Source organism: Cimex lectularius, unplaced genomic scaffold (assembly GCF_000648675.2).
Source record: "Cimex lectularius strain Harlan isolate CLEC.00 unplaced genomic scaffold, Clec_2.1 scaffold49, whole genome shotgun sequence".
Classification (NCBI taxonomy): domain Eukaryota; kingdom Metazoa; phylum Arthropoda; class Insecta; order Hemiptera; family Cimicidae; genus Cimex; species Cimex lectularius.
Window position 1 is genome coordinate 985,260 of NW_019392644.1, and position 22,305 is coordinate 1,007,564.

The 22,305-nt window shown below is 38.5% G+C and overlaps 1 protein-coding gene across 1 annotated transcript in view; it reads left to right on the plus strand.

Moving 5' to 3' along the window:
- The first annotated feature begins 754 nt into the window (after positions 1 to 754).
- LOC106670051 (proteoglycan 4-like) overlaps positions 755 to 22,305 on the plus strand; it is a 34,982-nt gene continuing 13,431 nt past the window's right edge. The window contains exon 1 of the mRNA XM_024230350.1: positions 755 to 855. The gene's annotated coding sequence lies outside the window, so the exon portion shown is untranslated. The remainder of the gene's footprint in view (positions 856 to 22,305) is intronic.

Consider the following 22,305-nt stretch of genomic DNA (forward strand, 5'->3'; position numbering starts at 1 on the left):
CTTGGACTCTACTCTAATCCTGGAATCATAGTAGTACACTTGATAAAAGACTAAAAAGAGACAGTAGATATTGGCAAACTGGTGAAACGCGTCTTCAACTCATAGCGTCGATGGGATCTCTCTCATCCCTCGATACCAAGCTTATACTGCCATCCCTCACTCACCCTACAAGGCAGTGAGTTCAATAAAATTCAAGTTCATCAGAATAGAGTACTGAGACTCATCACGTCCGTGGTTCATATGGAACCAAGTGGCCCAGGGAGAATTGGATGTTCCAGAGGACAGCATAGCTGTCCCCAAGCGTACTACCGCCTCCACAGCCCAATACTTTTCGTTTCACCCAACCTCTATCTCCTCTGATTGACGTCTGAAAAATAAACTGAAAATCTCCGCCCTGAAGAGCTATTAAAACTAGCAAGTATCCTTCAAAATTTGTTCTATTTCATATTATTCTGTATTACGCTTAATTAACGTGACAAAATTAGAAAATAAAGTTGTCAGGATGAGTCATTTTTTATCCGGGTACCGTCTGTATAACTTTAACATTTTCGTAAGTCCACAGGCGGAACTTGCTCCTGACGTATCTCGCTTCCAGGATGGGTTTCCGACTCGGGTTCGGAATTCCGGAAAGAAATCCGACACGTCGTCAAATAAATATTGACTTACTCCAACAGCCCACCCAGAGCAGGGGGTCTCGCCCGGCGAAGAGAAAGAGGTTGGGACCGCTATGAATGAAAGGTGGGAGATTCTCTTCCTTCAACCTTCACCGCGGGCCGATTCACTCAGTCACCTGTGCCTTCTTAGAGACATCGACATGGTACCACCTTCGTAACTGGCCACGAACGAACACAAACAGTAAGTCCATTCATCATTGGATAATTTTTTATATATATAAAAAAATTGATTTTGAAACAACAAATAAGACGAGAAAACACATATTGCAATTCAATGGCACCAAAACTCGTTTGATATGAAACGCCTTCTTTTCAACGTAAAATGAACTAAAAAATCTTTTTTTCTATAATTTTCAAGTAAAAAAACTTCTGGTGAATACAAATTGGATTCAATGTTACAAAAAACTCTTTTGATCTGAAACTTATTTGCAAAAAAAATGAACTTGTTTTTTTTTTCAATTATTTTCTAGTAATAAATTCTGGTGAACACAAATTGGAAACTCTTTTTTTGTCAATTATTTACGAGTAAAAAATTCTGGCGAACACAAATTGCATTCAACGGCACCAAAACTCTTCTGATCTGAAACTTCTTCTTTGCAATATACAATTAACTTTTTTTTCAATTATTTTCGGGAAAAAAATTCTGGTGAACACAAATTGGATTCAACGGCACCAAAACTCTTCTGATCTGAAACTTCTTTGCAATATAAAATGAACTCTTTTTTTCAATTATTTCCGAATAAAAAATTCTGGTGAACACAAATTGCATTCAACGGCACCAAAACTTTTCTGATCTGAAACTTCTTCTTTTCTATATAAAATTAACTAAAAACACTTTTTTTTTCTATAAATTTCCTTAAAAAACTTTGGTGAACACAAATTGTATTCAACGGCACCAAAACCCTTCTGATCTGAAACTTCTTCTTTGCAATATAAAATTAACTCTTTTTTTTTTCAAATATTTTCGAGTACAAAAATTCTGGTGAACACAAATTGCATTCAACGGCACCAAAACTCTTCTGATCTGAAACTTCTTCTTTGTAATATAAAATTCTCTTTTTTATCAATTATTTTCGAATAAAAAAATTCTGGCGAACACAAATTGCATTCAACGGCACCAAAACTCTTCTGATCTGAAACTTCTTCTTTGCAATATAAAATGAGCTAAGCACCCTTTTTTTCTTTCTATAAGACCGGTAGAATTAAAGAAATCTTTGCTAAAACATTGATCATCACGGGATTGCAACAATTTGTCGTGGTAAAACTATACAAATTTATAATTAAAATTTTTACAACCACCCTTAACAAATTATAAACGTGACATGTCCGGAAAATGTAAACATGGTTGCGAAGGTTTTTTTACTAGTTTGGATATTCAAAAAAAGGGCAACATGTAAAAGATATATCAAAATATATCGTACATACACAAAAAAATCTATTTGACATAAGATTTTAACACGATAATTGTTCTAAGAAACATGTATTCTTCTATTCCCCTAGTTTGTTTTGCTTTTTAATAAAATTTATCCAAGAAAAATATGACTCCAGATCATATTTACTTCATTTTAGCTTTTCTTAATGTTTAAATATTATTACATAGATTTTAATTAACTTAAAGTCTATTTTATTTATTGTTGTGTTGTTAAAGTACAGCCGGGTTGCTGTTCTCCACGTATTCATTTTCTGCTTAAAATGTAACGGTTCTTTTTTGAACCGGGTCACGGAAAATTGCCTTTATATTTTTTTAAAATGCGAAAATCTTTGTTTATTTTATTTTGTTATTTCGTTACTTTTGTGTTGAACATTTCAATTTGTTTGTACTGCAATGGCCGTAAATTTGACACGTTAAGGGGAAAAACGATTCGCCAAGTATGACAGGCGTGTCTGTCGCGACGAATACTTTTACCAAAATGAAAGTGCTGGATGCTATGGAAGAAAATACTCGATAAAAATCTTTAACTGTTTAAATTTGATTATTTTTTACTTATTTTTAGCCAGTTTTTTTCCTAGAGATTAAGAGTATTATTGCAGGACAGTTTGAAACAGTGATGCCCGAACAGCAGTCAAGTTAAGATTCTCATGTTGAAGAAGGTCGGTGAATAAATACGAAAATCATTATAAACGCCTATACAATAAACTTAGATAACGGTTCTCCGGAAGGAACTAGGTTACCCTTTGTGGATGAAGAGGCGTCGGGTCGGAAGCCCGAAAGAAATTGATTTAAATGCCAACATCGTCGGGTCGCGGGCCTATCACAGTTAATCCGTGCGCTTTGAATTTTAAAAGGACTGTTAGCGGGTTAATTGATTTAATAACTGTCGTTATTCGTACTGATGAAGACGATGCAGCAGTGTCGGTCGAAGGTAAAATTTTCGACGGCCTCTTTGTAACCTGTGTGATAAGCCTTTTTTAATTAAAAAAATTACATGCAAAATTGATAAAATTTGAACAAAGAAGGAAACCGAACTGAAACGGCAAAGATAATCCATATCGCCTGATCCCACCAAAAACTCATCTGATCTGAAAATTCTTCTTTTCGATATAAAACGAACTAAACACTTTTTTCCTATAAATTTCAAGAAAAAAAAAACGGGAATATAAAAAGTTGGACTCAACGCCACCAAAACCCATCTGATCTGAAACTTCTTCTTTTCAATATAAAACGCCCTAAAAACTGTTTTACGTATAAATTTCAAGAAAAAACTAGGGAACACAAAAAGTTGGATTCAACGCCACCAGAACTCATCTGATCTGAAACTTCTTATTTTCAATATAATATTAACTAAATTTTTTTTCTATTATTTTAAAATACAAAAATCCCTGGTGAGCACAAATTGGATTCAACGCCACCAAAACTCATCTGATCTGAAACTTCTTATTTTTCAATATAAAACGAACTAAAAACTTTTTTACGTATAAATTTCAAGAAAAAACTAGGGGACACAAAAAGTTGGATTCAACGCCATCAAAACTCATCGGATCTGAAACTTCTTCTTTTCAATATAAATCGAATTAAAAACTATTTTTCCTATAAATTTCAATTTAAAAAAAAACTAGAACACTTAAGTTGGATTCAACGCCACCAAAATTATTCTGATCTGAAACTTCTTTTTTTCAATATAAAACGAACTAAACTCTTTTTTTTTTTTCTATTATTCTGCGAGATAGACGGATCGGAGAAATGATCAGAATAGATCAGTTCAGTATGAATTCATCTACTCGTAAACCAACCAATTTTAATATTTTTCTTTGTATTAACAAGAATTTTTTTTTCTAAGGACTAAACAAGATACAATAACAGAAAATTTTGCAAAAAAAATTTTGAGTTGAAGAATAGAGAAATATGTTACTAAAAAATCTAAAGTTTTCAAGCAAAAAGGCTAAGAAGAAATAGCCTATGCAAGGGAACATGGAACAAGAAGAGATGTACCAATGCACCTCACCCAAGAATTGGAAAATGAGAAAAAAGAGACATCAATGAAGACGTCCCTCAGGTCTACAAGTAAAAATTTTAAGTTTCGTGTGCACGATGAAAAATTATGATTATCCAAGCAGGTTTTTATTAAAGAAAAAAGATTTAATTTATAAATTTCTGTAGAATTTATAAACTAGGGCCTACAGTTTTAGTGACATCATTAAGATTCGCGTGAAAAACTATAAGAAATTTAATTATATAAATTTGTAGGCATTTTTAAATTTTTTACGCTTTTACGTAACAGTTTTGATCTAATTGTAAGTTGATATTTACCTTCTAAGTCTTTATGTGGAATATTGACCATGATCTCTCAAATGATCGGCATGTTTGATTCAGAAACCCACCCACGATCATTCGCATCGGACTTTTGACTCTTCTGCACTTTTCAATGTACCGAAATGATTTTTACTTACACCTTGGAATGCGGAGAGTTCAAAAGGAGAAGTTGAACCAGGAGGAATTCATAGAATTTCTCGTTTGGAACGAGTTTTATCAGGTCAATTCGAAATTTCTAGAGACATACTTAGACGGCGGGATATCTGTCTTTCCCTCCCAAAAAAAGGTCCCAGAGCGAAAAAAGCCCCATTTGTAAAAGATCTCTTTCTCGAATGAACCAACAGTTTGAATTGTAATGATATTAATTCATTATGCAAAAAAATGTATAAAATCAACATCGTTCACTCTCGTTGTGTAATCAAAATTTTTCCAAGTTCTGTAAATAAAACTCTGGTTATTTAACCAGATATTTCGCTCATTAGTTAAATAACGCACTGGTAGGATAAAGATGGATATTTTATACCAGTTTTAATTTGCAAGACGATTATATTGATAGTTTACTTTCCCCTATAATTTAATACTCGGTTGTGTTCATTAACGCCTTTTCGCTGGGTTGATCGAATATTTAAAAAAAAAGAACTGTCTAATGGGAACGTTTCAGTTTCATTTTTTCTCCCTTCATTTGAAACATGTCTGACTGTTTTTCCCCCTGAACCGCCGATCAGACCATATGGGCAAGATAAACGATGGACCGCAAGACAATCATCTTCTGGGTGTTCCGGATAAAAGAACCTTTTTTTTCTGTTGTTCGAACTGAAAAACCTAAGAACAACAAAACAACTTAAGAATCATTCAACACACGCAACAACTTCGGTTTCTGTTAATAAACCTGAACCAGATTTTTAATATATAAAATTAAATCCGCTTTATCCACAAATGCTAACATTCAAATGTTATGCAATTTTTTTTACATAATAAAACTTTAGTAGAGGACCGCCACGCCATTGTTTCTAGGTTCGTGAACAATAAGATAAGCTAGTGTGCACTTAAAATATAAAATAATGAGAGACAAGGGAAGAGAGAGAGAGATAGATAGATAGATAGATAGATAGATAGATAGATAGATAGATAGATAGAGAGAGAGAGAGAGAGAGAGAGAGAGAGAGAGAGAGAGTTCAATCGAGAAATGAAACTTGATAGATAGTTCCATCGATAAATAGAGAGATAGCACATATAAAGATAAGAAGATAGATAATAGAGAGAGAAAAAAGAAAGAAGGAACAGGAGAATAAGAAGAAAGAGAGGAGGGAAAGGGAACAAATAAAGAAAAAAAGAAGAGAGAGAGAGAGAGAGAGAGAGAGAGAGACAGACAGACAGACAGAGTTAGAGAAAGAGCGATTTATATACATATTGTACTTACTCAATTGCAAGTTTATAATCCATTAGAGTTCGTTGTCCGATTGACACTTCTTTCAATTAATTAAACTTTATGTAAAGTTCACTAATTTTCGTTCAAGCGGACCACGAAAATTAGTGAATTTAATAAAGTTAAAATGAAGTATATCTTCACTAAAGCTCTCCGTGGCCATTTCATTTTTCGCCGAGAATCAAATAGATTACACGACATTTGAAAAATGGCAAAAAGGAGGGAAAATTAAAAAGGTGGGGTTGAAATGGGAAGTTAGTGCCCGAGTGGATCGAAGTCACGATAGCTCAAGTGGAAGAGTAGCGGCGTATTTAGCCGAAGATCACTGGTTCGAATCCCGCTCGTGATATACCGTTCCCGAGAACTCATCGTCAACAAGACAAGAGGATCTTTAGCGTCCGCACCTGGCCTTTTCGGCCTTATCGGACGTTTTGATTCTCAAGATGAGAGCTGACGCACCTCCGCATACGACGGAATAGTGTTACCGTCGCAGCATTGGTGTAGAGGCGCCCCAGCCCCTAAGGGCCGAGAACAACCTGCTCTCCGCTTGTCCACTCCGAATAGTCGGGCCCGCATTGTGCATAGGGTCGTATGCCGCGCGCAAAGGGCTAACAAGCCGAAATACATCAACCTGTTCTCCCGCGTACTCCCTAGATAGAGAAGGCCACTCTATCTCCCTGAGTATAGGGGTTTCTCTAGCGTAGAAACTTTCGCGGGAACGCCCCGGCAGCGGTTTAGTTTAAAGTGGAATTGCTAACCACACCCTAGATGGGCCCGCCTACGGTAAAGTCTCTTATCGAGCTAGGCCTACACCTGCCAGGCGCATTCGAGGGACGCCATAGGCTCAGCCTAGGTGGTCCTATCCTTCGCTTCCCCAAGGGTACCACGCTGGTCACACGCACAACAATGCAAAGCATACTCGAGTCAGAGACACCGTTCACTACCAGTTTCCTTTCGCTTACTCACGCATTCGAGGGACTATTCAGCATGATCATCGCGTCCTCAACGCTTACACGCTGTCGTCCGGTCGCAACGTCTCCCGTGAGGCCGGGGGTAATTACGCTGGCCATACGCAAGCTTCACGAAGGTCATAGGTAGAAGACAGCCTCTTCTCTAAGTTCCCGCCAGGGGCGTCACCACGCGCCACCACGAATCCATTCCCAGTGTAACTAGAGCTGAATTTGGAATGTTTAGTTACCCCGTGGTACAGATGGCCATACACCCTCCCTCGTCTATGCAGACAGGGTCTAGTGCACTGGCCCTCGTGTGACTCTGCTAAGACACCCGCCACCCATGCCGACCCTAGGCCGACACCCATGCCGACCCTAGGCCGACACGAGTACAGCTTGTGCTTTAGAGAGGTTGCCACGCCCTCTGGACTGCACCTTTATTTTGTGCCCGGATACCCCTCTTGCAACCAAGGGTTGGGAGGGGTCACAGGATAGAATGAAGGAACTCGGATTGAGAAAAAGGGCCGTGGATGAGAACACGAGGTGAGCCGTTTCGGGGTCTCGAGCCTCAAACCACACTATACCACCCGTCGTCGTCGTACTTCCACACATAGTGAGCCACGACTCCCAGGGTGGTGTCCCGCTCGTGACACTGACTTTTTTATCTCAACTAAAATCCTTAATTAATTGAAATTTATGTAAGGTATTTATTTAGAAATCGTGAGATGCGGTCAGGTGTGATGTAGGTTTCAGAAAAACATTTTCTTTATCGTGCCAACGTTTCGATCTTTATTGAGATCATCTTCAGGGCCTGGGATTTACAAACATTGTTTACATATTATAATTACATTTTGGATGTGGAAAAGTGAAGTTATACAATGCAAAATATTTTTTATATATTCAATCAAAGTATTTCTTATTTCTTGTAAGGTATTGGTTGAGATAATTGTCATTGACATTTGTCGCCGAGAATCGAATAGATTACGACATTTGAAAAATGGCAAAAAGGAGGGAAAATTCAAAAGGTGAGGTTGAGACGGGAAGTTGGTGTCCGAATGGATCGAAGTCTCGATAGCTCAAGTGGTAGAGCAGTGGCGTATTGAGCCGAAGGTCGTGGGTTCGAATCTCGCCCGTGACATTAATTTTTCGCCTCAACCAAAAACCTTAGATAAAAAGAATTATTCATTAGAATAATTAAATATAGTCAATTATGATCACTATTGGCTTGCTAGTGTTGATTTCTTGAGCAACTTTCTCCCAATTTAGCCGAGAAATATCTCTGCTGTGATATGACTTTTTTTTATATCAACGAATACCTTACATAAAGTTTTATTAATTGAAAGGTTTTATGTAATGTTGGTACTACAAAAAAATAAAAAACTTTACTCTTTTTTCATCAAATATATCTCACAGTTTCTTTATTTTTATGTATATGATTATAAAGTTTGGCTCCTTGTGTATAGGGGGACTATTTAGTTTATGTTATTGTATTAAAATTCGAAAGCTGGATGAAGTAATGTTTTTTTTCCAAATTGGACTTTCGTTTGTTTTTCTTTATAATACAAAAGTGTAATGTACAAAAGTAAAAAATTTAAAATAGGTCGCTTGTGCAATTCAATTTTTTTTCTCTTGCTTATATAATTAATATAAAATTTCTATATTGAAAGCCAACAGAATGTTGCTGTGTATAGAGTGTCTATTTGACAAAGCTTTAAACGGTCTTCGTCACAATTTTAGGAGTGTAAACAAATAATATACCAACATCTCGTCGTAATTTTCGCATAAAACAATTGTGCAATAAAACTCACCCTAAAATGAAAAGTTTATTGAAAGTGTTATGTAATTCTCAGGTAGGAAGAAAGTGGTGGCGAGGGGGATAGGAGAAGATCGATTGTAAAGTAGGAAAGAATGTGTTAGTCGGAAGTCCGTTGGAGTCAAGGTTGAAAGTCCGTTGCACCGAAGTGCCTCAGGAACTGTCGGTAACGGTAAACCGGAGGGAGACTTGTATGGTCGGTCGTACAGATACTACCTTGGCATACTGGCCTACATCTTTATATTAGCCGGGGAAAGTGGGCACCTATCTATTCCGCTCTGCTTCTCGTCTCCTTTTTACACGTTTTCTTCCTTCCTTTATTCACGTTATAACGTCCTTTCCTTACAATCCTCGACAATGGCGTGTGTGAACCTCTTCGGGCGGTCCTTGTGGAAATTAAAGATTTTTTTTGTATCCATCCTGCCTGGAGTTGGAAAGTTTCTTACTTGCAATAAATTCCGGTTTTTTTATTCTATCGCCTTGACTTAACCATCGAACACTTTGCTGATTTGCATCGGATGTGGTTAGATGCAATAACATTCCATCAAAAAGGATGATTTCTCGGATGCAATGTTATGATAAAACATAAAATAATTTGTATTCTGTAAAATTAAATGATCAATGCAAAAAAATTCAAGTTTCTATTTTTTTTAATGACACGCGTCTTCTTAATTATTGTGAAATAATAAGGATAATGTAATTACCTATATTATAAATATAAACACTCATTCCTGACGATGTCCGTCTCTCTCTCTCTCTCTCTCTCTCTCTCTCGTTTCACTTCTTTTCTTCTCTACCTCTCCCTTTTTATTTTATTTCTTTCATTTCACTCTTCAATATCTCTCCTTTCTCTCACTCTCGCTCTCTCTCTCTCTTTGGTCCTAGAGACCAAACCTTGAGCGATTGTTAAATAAAGCGATAATCCATCAATATTCTCTCTCTCTCCCTCCCTTCCTCCCTCTCACACACTCTCTCTCTCTCTCTCTCACTCCCCCCTCCCCCTCCCACACTCTTATTTTCCTATACACATACATACTATAAGCAGGCTCTGAACTAAATCGTGTGTGTGTGTGTGTGTGTGTGTGTCCCTGGTTTTTTAAAAATTATTCAACCTAAAAAGATTTACACGGAGTTCTCACTGCCTGTGACGATGCGATGCTGAAAAAGGAGCTGATTTCAAGACGTTACGACGAAGTACAGGATTTATGCTATGGGTATTCAATCTCACCTTCTGTAAAATTTTAAATTGCCACATAAAAAAGAAAAGGCATTACCNTCTCTCTCTCTCTCTTTCTTTCTCTCACACTTTATCGCTTTCTGTTTGTATTTATCTCTTTTAATCGTCTGGAATTAATCCCAGAACGGCTGTCGCTATTTACGTATTATCGTTATTAAGTGCACACAGTTCAAAAGTTAAAAAAAAAACCAACACACAGATCCGTAATTATATTAGGCAGGCCGTTAATGAGAAATTATTGACAGTAGGGTGTATTTAAAACACCGGAAGGGCATGTTTAAAAGAGAACAATGAAGATTCGAAGGAAGTTTAAAAGGACGTGACTGGGCATGATTAGAATGCAAGAAAGTGTACTAAAAACTGACTACTTAAAGTCCCAGGAATCTTAAAAAAGTCGTTAACCGGTTCTTTTGTGTTATAATCTATTTAACCTGATATATAAAAGATAAAATTAAAAAACTCAAAGATTTTGCAAACTTTTATTAAGTCAACCTTTGTCGTGGGTGCTTTATATTGTTTTAAATTGAGTGATTTAATGTTTTATTTTAATTGATATATTAGTTTTTAATTTTTTTTGTAATTTTACCTGATAGAAATGTCTGAATCTTACAATACAAAAAAGTAAATATCATGTGTGGTGATTAGTGACCGTTAATCGATATTTATTTGGAAATCGTGAGATGCGGTCTGGTGTGATGTAGGTTTCAGAAAAACATCACGACACGCAAGAATGGCACAATTACACAGAAGACAAACACTTTGAGTGAGTAGAAATACTTTGATTGAATATAAAAAATATATTTTGCATTGTATAAATTCACTTTTCCACATCCAAAATGTAATTGTTATATGTAAACAATGTTTGTAAATCCCAGGCCCTGAAGATGATCTCAATAAAGATCGAAACGTTGGCACGATAAAAAAAATGTTTTTCTGAAACCTACATCACACCAGACCGCATCTCACGATTTCCAAATAAATAGTACATATATTCACGATCTCATATTTTTGTACGTCTTCTTTGTAATTGTTTATTTTTTCAGTATGATATCACTTTTATAAAGAGAAACTCGCCAAGAAAGAAATTGAGAGTGCAACAAGTTAAATTTATCGGAAAGTGAAATCTGTTTCTTTCGGCCTTTTAACATACGATAATTTACTTTCTCCAATTTAATCTCTGCTTGGAGAATAACCGTATAACGATCAATTAAACGCAAATTGTGTTGTCTTTGCAATTTTCTTTTAATGAACCTATTGCGAAACGTTACGCGCTTGAAATAACCTCACGAGAAGTTGGGGTTGTCGCAGGATGTTTTCTCAGTGTCATAAATCTCAAAACGGATTTGTTGAACATCTCAAAAAACTTTTCTTTTCCCACTAATTCCTAATAATCTATACATTTTGTAATCCAATAAATCTGTATATTTTCTTGAAATGTTTTCTTCAACCGTTCTGAAAAATGTTTGAAACTCAGTTCAGGAAAAGTTTAAATATTACGAAATAACACGCTTCGCCTTTTTTATCAAGTCAAAATCATTTGTTCTTCAGCTTATGATATTTGATTTATTTCTACTGCTTAAGACCAATGGATTATTTTTTTTAAAGCTTATGCGATATCGCGCGATTAAAATCTGAAATCGCAAAGAAAGGTCATTGAATTTGCAAGAATCTGGCGACCTTTCCTATATAAAATGGAGGTCGAAAAATTAATTATTTGTGACGACCAGGATCTCGAACCGTTTCGACATTCTCAAATTCACTCTAGACATCAATTATGAAGAAATAAACATAAAGTTATATTTAAAAAAAAAATTAGATGGTTACAAGTTGCGTCAAAATAACTCGCTTTGTTGTGAACAACATCTCTAGTAAGTTTAGGCGAATTTTTGTTTTTTTGTCTCTGTCTGTTATCTGTGTTTGTCGTAGAGTGTTGTACACCATATCATTTGATCCATTCGGTAATCGTTTTTCTTTTTTATGTGGCAGTTTAAAATTTTACAGAAGGTGAGATTGAATACCCATAGCATAAATCCTGTACTTCGTCGTAACGTCTTGAAATCGGCTTCTTTTTCAGCATCGCATCGACACAGGCAGTGAAAACGCCGAGTAAATCTTTTTAGGTTGAATAATTTTTAAACAACCAGGGACACACACACACACGATTTCGTTCGCAGCCTACTTATATTATGTTTGTGTATAGGAAAATAAGAGAGAGAGAGAGAGAGAGAGAGAGAGAGAGAGAGAGAGAGAGAGAGAGAGAGAAAGAAAGAGGAAGATAATGAATGAGAATGAAAGGCCTAAGAAAATCCGGGCAAATAAGAAAGAATGAAAGAAAAAAGTATCTTGCGTGGGGACAAAAAGAAGTAACGAGAGAGGGATCAAGAGCGAGAGAAAGACAGAGAAAAAAAGAGCGAGAGACAGACACAGACAGACAGAGAATGAAAGAGAGAGAATGACGTAGAAATAAGTTCATAGATATATGGATACATAGAGGTAGAAACAGGTAGGTAGATAGATAGATAGAGAGAGTGAGTGAGTGAGAGAGATAGAGAAAGAGAGGAGAAAAAGGACAGAGTGTCAAAGAAAGAGAGGGAGAGAGAAAGAGAGAGAGAGAGAGAGAGAGAGAGAGAGGGAGGGAGGGAGAGAGAGAGAGAGAGAGAGACTGACAGACAGACAGAGACAGAGAAAGAAAGAAACAGAGAGAATGATCTGGAAATAAATTGATAGATATATGGATAGATAGTTAGATAGAGAGAAAGAGAGGAGAAAAAGGGGAAAGAGAGAACGAGAGAGAGAGAGAGAGAGACAAACACACACACACAGACAGACAGAGAAAGCAAGAAAGAGAAAAAATGACGTAGAAATAAGTTGATAGATATATGGATAGATAGAGAGAGAAAGAGAGGAGAAAAAGGGGAGGGGGAGGGAGAGAGAGAGAAAGAGAGAGAGAGAGAGAGAGAGAGAGAGAGAGAGAGAGAGAGAGGGAGAGAGAGAGATTTGATTTTGATTTGATAAACTATTTATTTTTACAAATCTCGCAGAGTTAGGCCAATTTGAACTTGCATAAATGCGCATCTAGACGATCATGTGTGTATAATAATAAAAATAAATAAAACATTTAAACTGATTGTGGAACAGTAGAGAAAAAGAGAAAAAGAAGAGAGAGAAAGAAAGAGAGAGAGGATGACTTAAAAAATGGTAGATATATGGATAGGTAGAGATGTAGATAGATAGAGAGAGATGGAGAGTAGAGAGAATTAGTTAATCTTAAAATAAATTACAAAACACTTGTTTGTTTATCAGTAAACCATTATATTCAATAGGCACCACGAAAATGAAACATGGATTACAAGTTCAAATTTGAATTTTGTACAAGGTAATCAAACGAATTCCAAATTTGACCCTTGAGTCATTAAAAAGAATTTTTGTACAACAACAAACATGTTTGATCACTCGTGGGTATTTAGGTGGCCATGAAATTTTTAATTTGTTTGAATAATCCATACTGATATGAGCAATTTGAGTTGAAGTGTCGTTTTGTACGGTTTTCTTTGTTAAAGAAAGAATCAGAGCGTTTGCTATTTTTTTTTCTTTCTGTGTGCCTCGTAGAGTTTGTGCGTTTCGCATTGACGGTCATGCTCTTGTTTCAAGCCGCAAAGGGTCGTAAAGTTGGCCGTATTACGGTCCCGGTCATCGATGGCTGACTCCTGGCGTGAATAAAGAGGCAGTTATTACATTGTAAAATAATCTCGTCTAAACCGGCGTTTTCACAGTTGATCTTCTTGTCAACACCAAATGCAGAATCGTGTCTCAATTTATTCGGATGATACCGAACAAACCCGACGTCAATCCGTCGAGGAATTGACTTTCGCTTTGGGTCAACGCGGACGTGACTCTCACGACTCGGTTTCACACGCCGCGGGGTTGGTATTTGAGGATCGGTTTACTTTTAGGATTCTGTACGACTCAGTGGAATCGGTTTACTCAGCCCATTTCCAGCGTGGTACACCGTTAAGGAAAACAACCGAGATATAGGCAACGTTGTATCTTTCCAAACACAAAAGGCAAATAGAAAATGCACATATTACTATCAGACTGGGAAAGAAAGAGAAAAAAAGAAAGCAGTCTTAATATACCCTGAATTTATTTATATCTCAAGGAACGCATGCGTGAAGTAGTGAAAACCACCTAATTTTTTCGCGTTAATTATTAAATATCACATAATATACGTTTTCACTTACGAACACTCTAGATCAGGGTCTTGAAGAAGAAAGCAAAGCTTTGGCAACGTTGGGTCGGTCTTCAAGGAAATTTGAGATCACGTGTAAAAACTGTAGAAATATTTAAGGTTGTTTTGCCCTGATGATGACCTTATAATAGGTCGAAAGCTTGACAGTCTTTCCCGTATACTCGGTCGTCCTAAAAAGGATAATGAGGATTTTTAACGTCCGCACCTAGCTTATTCGGCCTTATCGAACGTTTTGATTCTCAAGATGAGAGCTGACGCACCTCCACATACGACAGAATGGTGTTACTGCCGCAGCGTTGGTGTAGAGGCAACTCGGCCCCGAAGGCCTACGACAACATCACTCCCCGCTTGCCCAATCCGAGTGGTCGGGTCTGCATTAAGGATCAGACCGTATGCCGAGCGCATAGGGCTACCTAAGCCGAAATACATCACTCGGTCTCCCGCGCACTCCCTAGATAGAGAAGGCGACTCTATCTCCCACAGTATTGGGGCTCCTCTAGCTTCGAAATCTCCGGATTCGCTCCAGCCTCGGTTTCGTTTAAAGTGGAATTGCTAACCACCCCGTAGAGGAGTACCGCCTACGGTAAAAGCCTCCAATCGAGCTCAGCCTACACCTACGTGCAAAGCACACTCCAGTAGGAGCAACCAATTCACTACCCGTTCCCATCCGCACTACTCACGCAGTCGAGGGACTTTTCAGCATAATCATACCGTCCTTAACGCTTATTCCCTGCCGTCCGATCCGCCGTATCCCGTGAGGCTGGGCGTATAACGGTGGTCATACGCAAGTTTCGTGCAAAGTCCACAGATAGAAGACAGCCTCTTCTCTAAGTACCCGCCAGGGGGTCTCGCCACGGACACTACGAGTCCAGTCCCAGTGTAACAGCTGGATTTTGGAACATTTCTGTTACCCCGTAGTTCAGATGGTTATGCACCCTCCCCCGTCTATGCAGACAGGATCTGGTACCCTAACCCTCGTGTGCCTCTGATAAGGCACCCGCCGCCTAAGCCGACCAGAGGCCGACACGAGTATAGCTTTTGCTTTACAGGCCCTACGGGCTACACATTTATTTTTCGCCCGGACACCTCCCTTGTAACCATGGGTTGGGGAGAGGGTCACAGGATAGAATGAAGGAACCTGGATTGAGAAAGGGACGTGGATGAGGACTCGAGGCGGGCCGTTTCGGGGTCTCGAGCCTCAACCACACTATACCACCAGTCGTCGCTGTAGTTCCACATTGAGTGGGCCACAACGCCCTGGACGGGTCGAAAGCTTTGCAGTAGCAACTAAATTTTCTTTCTACTTCAAGACCATACCTTGATTCAAAGTGTTCTGTCAAGATGATGTGAGTTAATGTGCAGGCCAAGTTTCTACTGACGATCTAAGAAAATATAAACCTTCCAAATACAAACAAGTATTTGGACAGAAAACAAAGTCCAAATACAACTATCAAGGCTATAATAAAAAAACTGAAGATAGTTATAGTGATATAATCCTCCTTCTTAGCAGGAGCATAATAGTTCTAAACTGACAGACAACAAAATTCCACCCAATTGATTTTTTTTCGTTTTCTGAATAAAAGAAAATTCTGCCCTTATTTGTCTCATTGTTTTTGCCAATAAATATTTGTTTTAAATTGAGAATATCAAAAACACACGTAATCCTTAATCCAAAACAAGAAAAAAGGATTTTTCAATGTTGACCTTTTACGGAATTTAAGATGTTTATTCAGTCTCATTTGATTTATAATGCAATAAACTATTTAATTTTCACCTTTGTTTTCTTCATTTCAATTTTTAAACTTAAAAGTGCCACTTAGTGCTGAGGATGATGCGCGTGGTGTCGCACTTATTGATGATGACGTTCCATTAGGAATGCGGCTATTGCCATCGGAGTTCCCAACGAAACCCTGCGCCATTAGACGTTTTCGGGAAACTGGGTCCAATCACGGAAGGCCCGGTTCTGGACGCCCTAGGGTAACAGGACCACAGGATGACTGTTTTTTGTTCTGGGAATTTTGCGAAACGGCACCTTGTTGTTCATGAGATTCATCAGCTCCGGGAAGTTCGAGGCGTCCAAATTTCTGAACGCACTGCTCGAAGACTATTAAATCAGTATGGACTGATGGCTTTTCGCCCAATAAGAGGACCAGAATTGACCAGAACACACGGAGTTGCAAGTCGCATTTGCTCGAGAACACAGCCATTGGTATTTGGACGATTGGTCCGCTGTACTATGCACAGATGAGTGTAGATTTGCTCTACGATCTCCAGATGGGCGGGAAAGAGTGTAGAGAAGGCTAAATGAAAGGTAATCCTGTAATTTTCCCCTGAGCCAACTTTTTCAACGTAGTTCAGTGATGGTGTGGGCGGGAATTTCAATGGAGAGTCGCACAGAGTTGGCTGTTGTTCATGGAGGGCCTTTGACTGCCTCTCGCTGTCTGGATGAAATTTTGGAACATCATGCGTTCCTTATCCTATCACGTCGAAATCAGCAGCACTCTGTCACGATAATGCCACAAACATACCTTCAACAGCATAACATCACGGTTTTAGACTGGCCAGCCCGTTCTCCAGACTTGAATCCCATCGAATATACGGGATAACCTCAAAAGACGAATAATAGCGCGTCCATCACTTCCTGTACCCTCCATGATGTTGAAAGGACTCTTCATGAAGAATGGGCTAACCTCCAGCAAAGAGACGATTCCAGACTGATAGAAAGCAGGCCGAGGCGTCGTAATTTCGGCAAGAGGAGGAAATACGCGATATTAAAATTAATTAAAAGTGAATTAAAAATCTAAAACAAAATTAAAACAAGTTTTATCTAACTTTTCATTTTCCTTAGCAATTTACTTTTTTAAAAACTGTTTTAGACAAAGACTCAATTATTAAACGTTAAAAAACGTGAAACTTTGATTGTTATATAAAAATACGTACAAATCAAGTAATGTTACAAGTAGGTGGATTTTTTTGCCTATCGGTGTATATGATGGACTCAGTGCACAAGGCTCTTTAGCCATCCTAAACAATAGAAAATAAAGGGCCAGACTATATCCAATTTAAATGAAGTACATCAATTACAATTTTAACACGTTTTAATAAAAGAACATACAGACAGAAAGACGTACTTTTTTTGCTTTGATCGAGGCAGCCTATTTCCCAGCTGTTCAGTACACATTTCAAGCTGCGCCCGCGTCAAACCGATTTCTCTAAAAAACGAAGCAGGTGCAAAAAGCGTTGATGTTACCACAACCGCCCGACTATTCCAGCCTAGATATGCTCAATTTGGAACATCTCGACATTTCATTGTCTGAAGAAAAGACAATTTTTATATTCTTCTGGGAAAAGCTGTCCGGTTGGGGTGACGTTGAACCTTTTAACCCAGAGACGAACTTTTTTTTCAGCGGCCTAGTAATCGAAAATCCCGTTCCTCGGCGATTATCTGTTATCTAATTGCGGTGTAGAGCCACTTTTGATTCGTACGACTCCTCCCTTTGGGAATTTTAATTTTACTTTTTATCATTTAAAAATGCCTGTTTTGACCAAATTAAAACAATAAAATTAACTTATTGTCTTCTGTAGCTGTAAACGCCATTTTTCGAAGACTTTGAGCCCGGGGTCCGGCGATGTTAACGCTCGGTCCTCTTCGCCTTACACAGTTGGCTGTTGTCGTTCGAACCATTCATATCGGCCGTTGGCAAATCGTCGTGCAAATTTGCTATTTTGTCTTTTTTTATTTTCTTCTCGCGATCGTCGTGGCGAGATCACCGATTGACAGGGGCTCTTCGAGGAAACGAGATAAAAGGTATCCTGATCCCGATTTTCCTACATCGTCCGCACGCCTGTCCTTTCCCCCTTTAATTCATCGTGGAGTCATCTGAATGCTGAGTTTTTCTTTCTTTTTTTCTCTTTTTCAATTTTACCCTATTATTTCTCGTTCGTAAAATTACAGTCCACTTGCTCGTTAACACTGGTCCTTACCGGGTCGGATCAGTAATCGGCTAATTTTATTGAAACTCCGATTGAGTTCAATTAATTTAATTTTTCATTTTGAGTTGGTTTCTCAATATTATTTTAATAAAATTCGTTGTTAAAATTGGGTTGATCGTGAAGAACCCGTTTGTTGGAACCAACTTGCGGCCGGTGCGGATCGCGTCGAGACTTGCCGGACCCCCCTTCCCTTGGCTCTACCGTCCGTTAAATTGCGTTCAATTCCATAAACTTATAGGTTTGTTTTAACAATTTAATTTTACAATGAGCAAATCAATCGAAAATAAATTAAAACTTTTTCGCTCGAAAAAAAGAAACTGTTTCAGAGAATACAACGCGTGTACGATCTGACAAAAAATATAGACTACCCTAATGTCCAAAATCAATTTCGGATTTTATACCGATCGATAGGGAAGACGGTAACCGAATTTGATGAGTTAGATTTCCAGATTAACGAATTGGAATTGGAAAAAGACCCCTCGTACATGCCGAAATTCAACGAGGCCCTGCACGAACTGGTCGAGAACGTTGAGACAGTCGCCACTAAACTTGAGGCTGTCATGAAACCATCGGCAGAACTTTCTTTTGAATTTCCCACCATACCGAGAAGTTCTATTAGGCTTGAGAAGATCGATCTTCCTCATTTCGGAGGAAATTTTGGAGATTGGCCAGTTTTTTACAAACTTTTTAAATCTCTCGTGCTCGATGATAGTAACCTGTCGGACCAGGAAACGGTTCAATACTTGGTCTCTAAATTGACAAACTCTGCCTTAAATGCCTGTAAACATTTAGCACAGGTCGCGTCCAATTACGAGATTATGTGGGACTTACTGGTCAAACGTTACAACGACCCTCGGGCGTTAACAGATTCTTATTTGGAAAAAATTTTTGAAGTCAAACCAATGCGTGTGGAATCAAGGGAGGGATTGGTCACAATCCTGGACCCCAATCGCAGCGGTCAAAAGACTGGATTGTCCAGACCTGAGCGGCGCAATTTTCTTACATTGGGGCTTGAAATTGTTCGACCCCATGTCCCGTCGTTCGTTTGAGGCGGCTGTCCGCGAAAGATCTGTGCCTACTGATGAGGATTTCGTGGATTTTATCGAAAAACAGGTCAAAACAGTCCCTTTAGTCGCCCGACCGCCCAGAGAAAATCAGGTTCGATTATCTCATAAACCCCACGCGTTTCTCGTTCAGACGAGTCAGAACGAGAATTGTTTATGTTGTAAAAAGGGTTCCCATAAATTGATCAATTGTAAACTTTTCCTCAAGCTTTCCCCCTGGAATCGGTATCGTTTCGTCAAACAAAAAGCCATTTGCTTGAGGTCTTTTTCTACACAACATATTTCGGCCGGGTGTGAAGAGGAGAGTTCATGTGTGAAGTGTCATCAAGCCCATCATACCTGTTACATTTTGGATTTTCAAAATCCTCAACCCCGCGTTCAGGCGAAAAAGGCACAGAGAATGCCAATAATGTTTATTGTTGTTCCGCAGAGGCCTCCACTGTGTTGGATCTACCGTTTCGTTCGTAAAATTACAGTCCACTTGCTCGTTAACAATAGCAATAAAAAGTCTTAAGCACTGCAGCGTTTGCTTGTGTTCCGAGACGATGGAGGCTCTGACAATCGCGTCTGGACTTCCTGAACGCGGTTTCAGCCATTCGTAGATTCGTGGTGGACCCTGGTCTCGGAAAAACTGTGGAGGTCGTCTGGGCACCAGGACACGTTGGGCTGGAGGGCTACGAACATTCAGACCAAGAGGTGAAAGCTAGGACGTCTTGTCATCCACATAGAACCACCGCGATGGCCGGATCGTCCGAGAATACAAGTTGTCAAGAGAACGACTAGCCCGAGGATCCGAAGCTCATCCGTTTGAGGACAGGCCATACTCGATTGACATACGGACATCTACTTATGGGGCAGATCCCGCGCAGGTGTCCTCAACAAAGATTGCTCAGTGCGTTATACTTGGTCAAAAAGTCTATCCTTACTGCCCTTACGGGGAGCGTGTAGGCATAGCACTTAAAACTAGTACTTGGTTCTTGGGTCCCCTGTTTCGACTTTTAAGAAAACAGGGGTGTTTCCCCTTCTGTAAATATTATAAATATAATATATATTATTATTATGTAGTTGTACAGTGTGTTTGTTTGTATATAAATTTGTTTATACAGTTATTTGTTTGGGTGAATGAATAAGGAAAAGGGCCGATGGCGGAATATCGACTCTCACAGTGAATTGGGGGCTTTTATGACTTCACTATTTATTAAACAATAAATAAATAAAAATAAAAAAATCAATAAAAAGTAAGACAATTGATGCTCCGTTTACGTTATTTCAACACTAAACCTTCACGACCGACAGGTCATGCGTCTCAAGTATTTAAAAAGCTACAAAATAGACATTAAAAAAAATACAAATAAAAAAAGGAAAAGTTCAGAACTGGCATATAACAAGTAGACATGAGTTAAGCGAATCTTCAAGTTTGGACTTGAACTTATTTTGAATGTAGAGTGGTTACTAAGAAAATTTTTCTAATAAACCAATTTTCACCTTCCTACATTAAACAAGTAATAGTTCATAGAAAAGATAAATGGTGGAGTGAGTGTGTTCAATCTTTTTAAAAAGATAGTTCCTGCTCACAGTAAGTTGTTTTCAACGATCCGGATTTCATGCCTACGCTCATCTTCAGGTTGTAGAGCTCCTTCAAACTGATGATGTAGGAACTATCTTTTTAAAAAGAGTAATCGTTCATCTTCCCCTCAAAAAGAAATCTGGATTTGATCTGATTACTTGTCAAATCCTTCGGTACTTTTCTTTACTTTTATCTTTAATTCCGTCCTGTGAACATCTTTCTTTAGATGTAGATGTACTAGGATGTAATATACTGCGCCTTTTAAGAGTTATTGTATACCACGTTCTCTGCCTAAAGCACACCGGTGAGTCTTTCGTCAAGGAACTTGATTAGTAGGCCCCACATTGTACATCCCAAAGCACTTCCTCCTGCGGGCAATGTGGCACTGGAGTTTGTTAATAGGTGTGTTGGTGCCTCCTCTGCCTCTTTGCAGAATCTAAATGTGCCGTCTTGGGTTATACTAATTTTCTTTAAATGTCCATTTAGTTTGGAGTGTCCTGTTAAGAATCCTGTTAGGAAACATTACTTGATATTTGGAAATTTTCCAATATAATTCTTTTCCATAAACCAACCAAACTTGCCCATCTTCCTTCATCGTACCGCCGTCAGTTTCCTTCCTGATCATTGAATCCCTAGAAACTATTGTTTCAACGGTTTGGACTTAGGTCCTTACACTCCACAATCCATCACATCGCATTGTGGACGTCATTTCATTATCCCTTGAGCAGAAGCACTTGACATTGCTCAAGCCTTGTGGCCTCTTGGGGAAGTTGGACATGCTACCCAGTACGCGGGATTGAAGCGGATTATGAATTGTTGAGTAAGAATCGTGTTCGGCACCCCACGGGGGTCCCGGGTGTCGGGGTTGTATTCCCAACTTTCCTGGCTCTACCCCTCCTTCCGTGAATCCGTGCACAGTATTTCCTAGGTTGCTATCTTTTCCAGTTCATCCAGTAGGAGTAGTACTAGTAATAATCTTTCAATTAATTAAGGTTTTTAGATGAGATAAAAACGTCATTGTCACGAGCGGGATTCGAACCCACGATCTTAGGCTAGATTCGCCGCTGCTCTACCACTTGAGCTATCGTGACCTCGATCCAATCGGATACTAACTTCCCATCTCAACCCCACCTTTTGTATTTTCCTTAATTAATTGAAAGATATTAATTGGTCAAGCGGAACACGAAAACCAGTGAATTTAATAAGTTAAAATGAAGTATACCTTCACTAAAGCTCTCCGTGGCCATTTCATTTGTCGCCGAAAATCAAATAAATTGCACGACATTTTAAAAATGGCAAAAAGGAGGGAAAATTCAAAAGGTGGGGTTGAGATGGGACGTTAGTGTCCGAGCGGATCGAAGTCACGATAGCTCAAGTGGTGTAGCAGCGGTGTTTCTAGCCGAAGGTCGTGGGTTCGAATCCCGTTCGTGACACTGACTTTTTTATCTCAACCAATACCTTTCATACCGATTAATTAATTAAAAAAATATGTTATGAATTTTAACATAGGTTTTTAACAATAGGTTTTTGAGCTGGATAAACAATTTCATTTTTGCGTAAACATTTTCGCTCCATCAATTT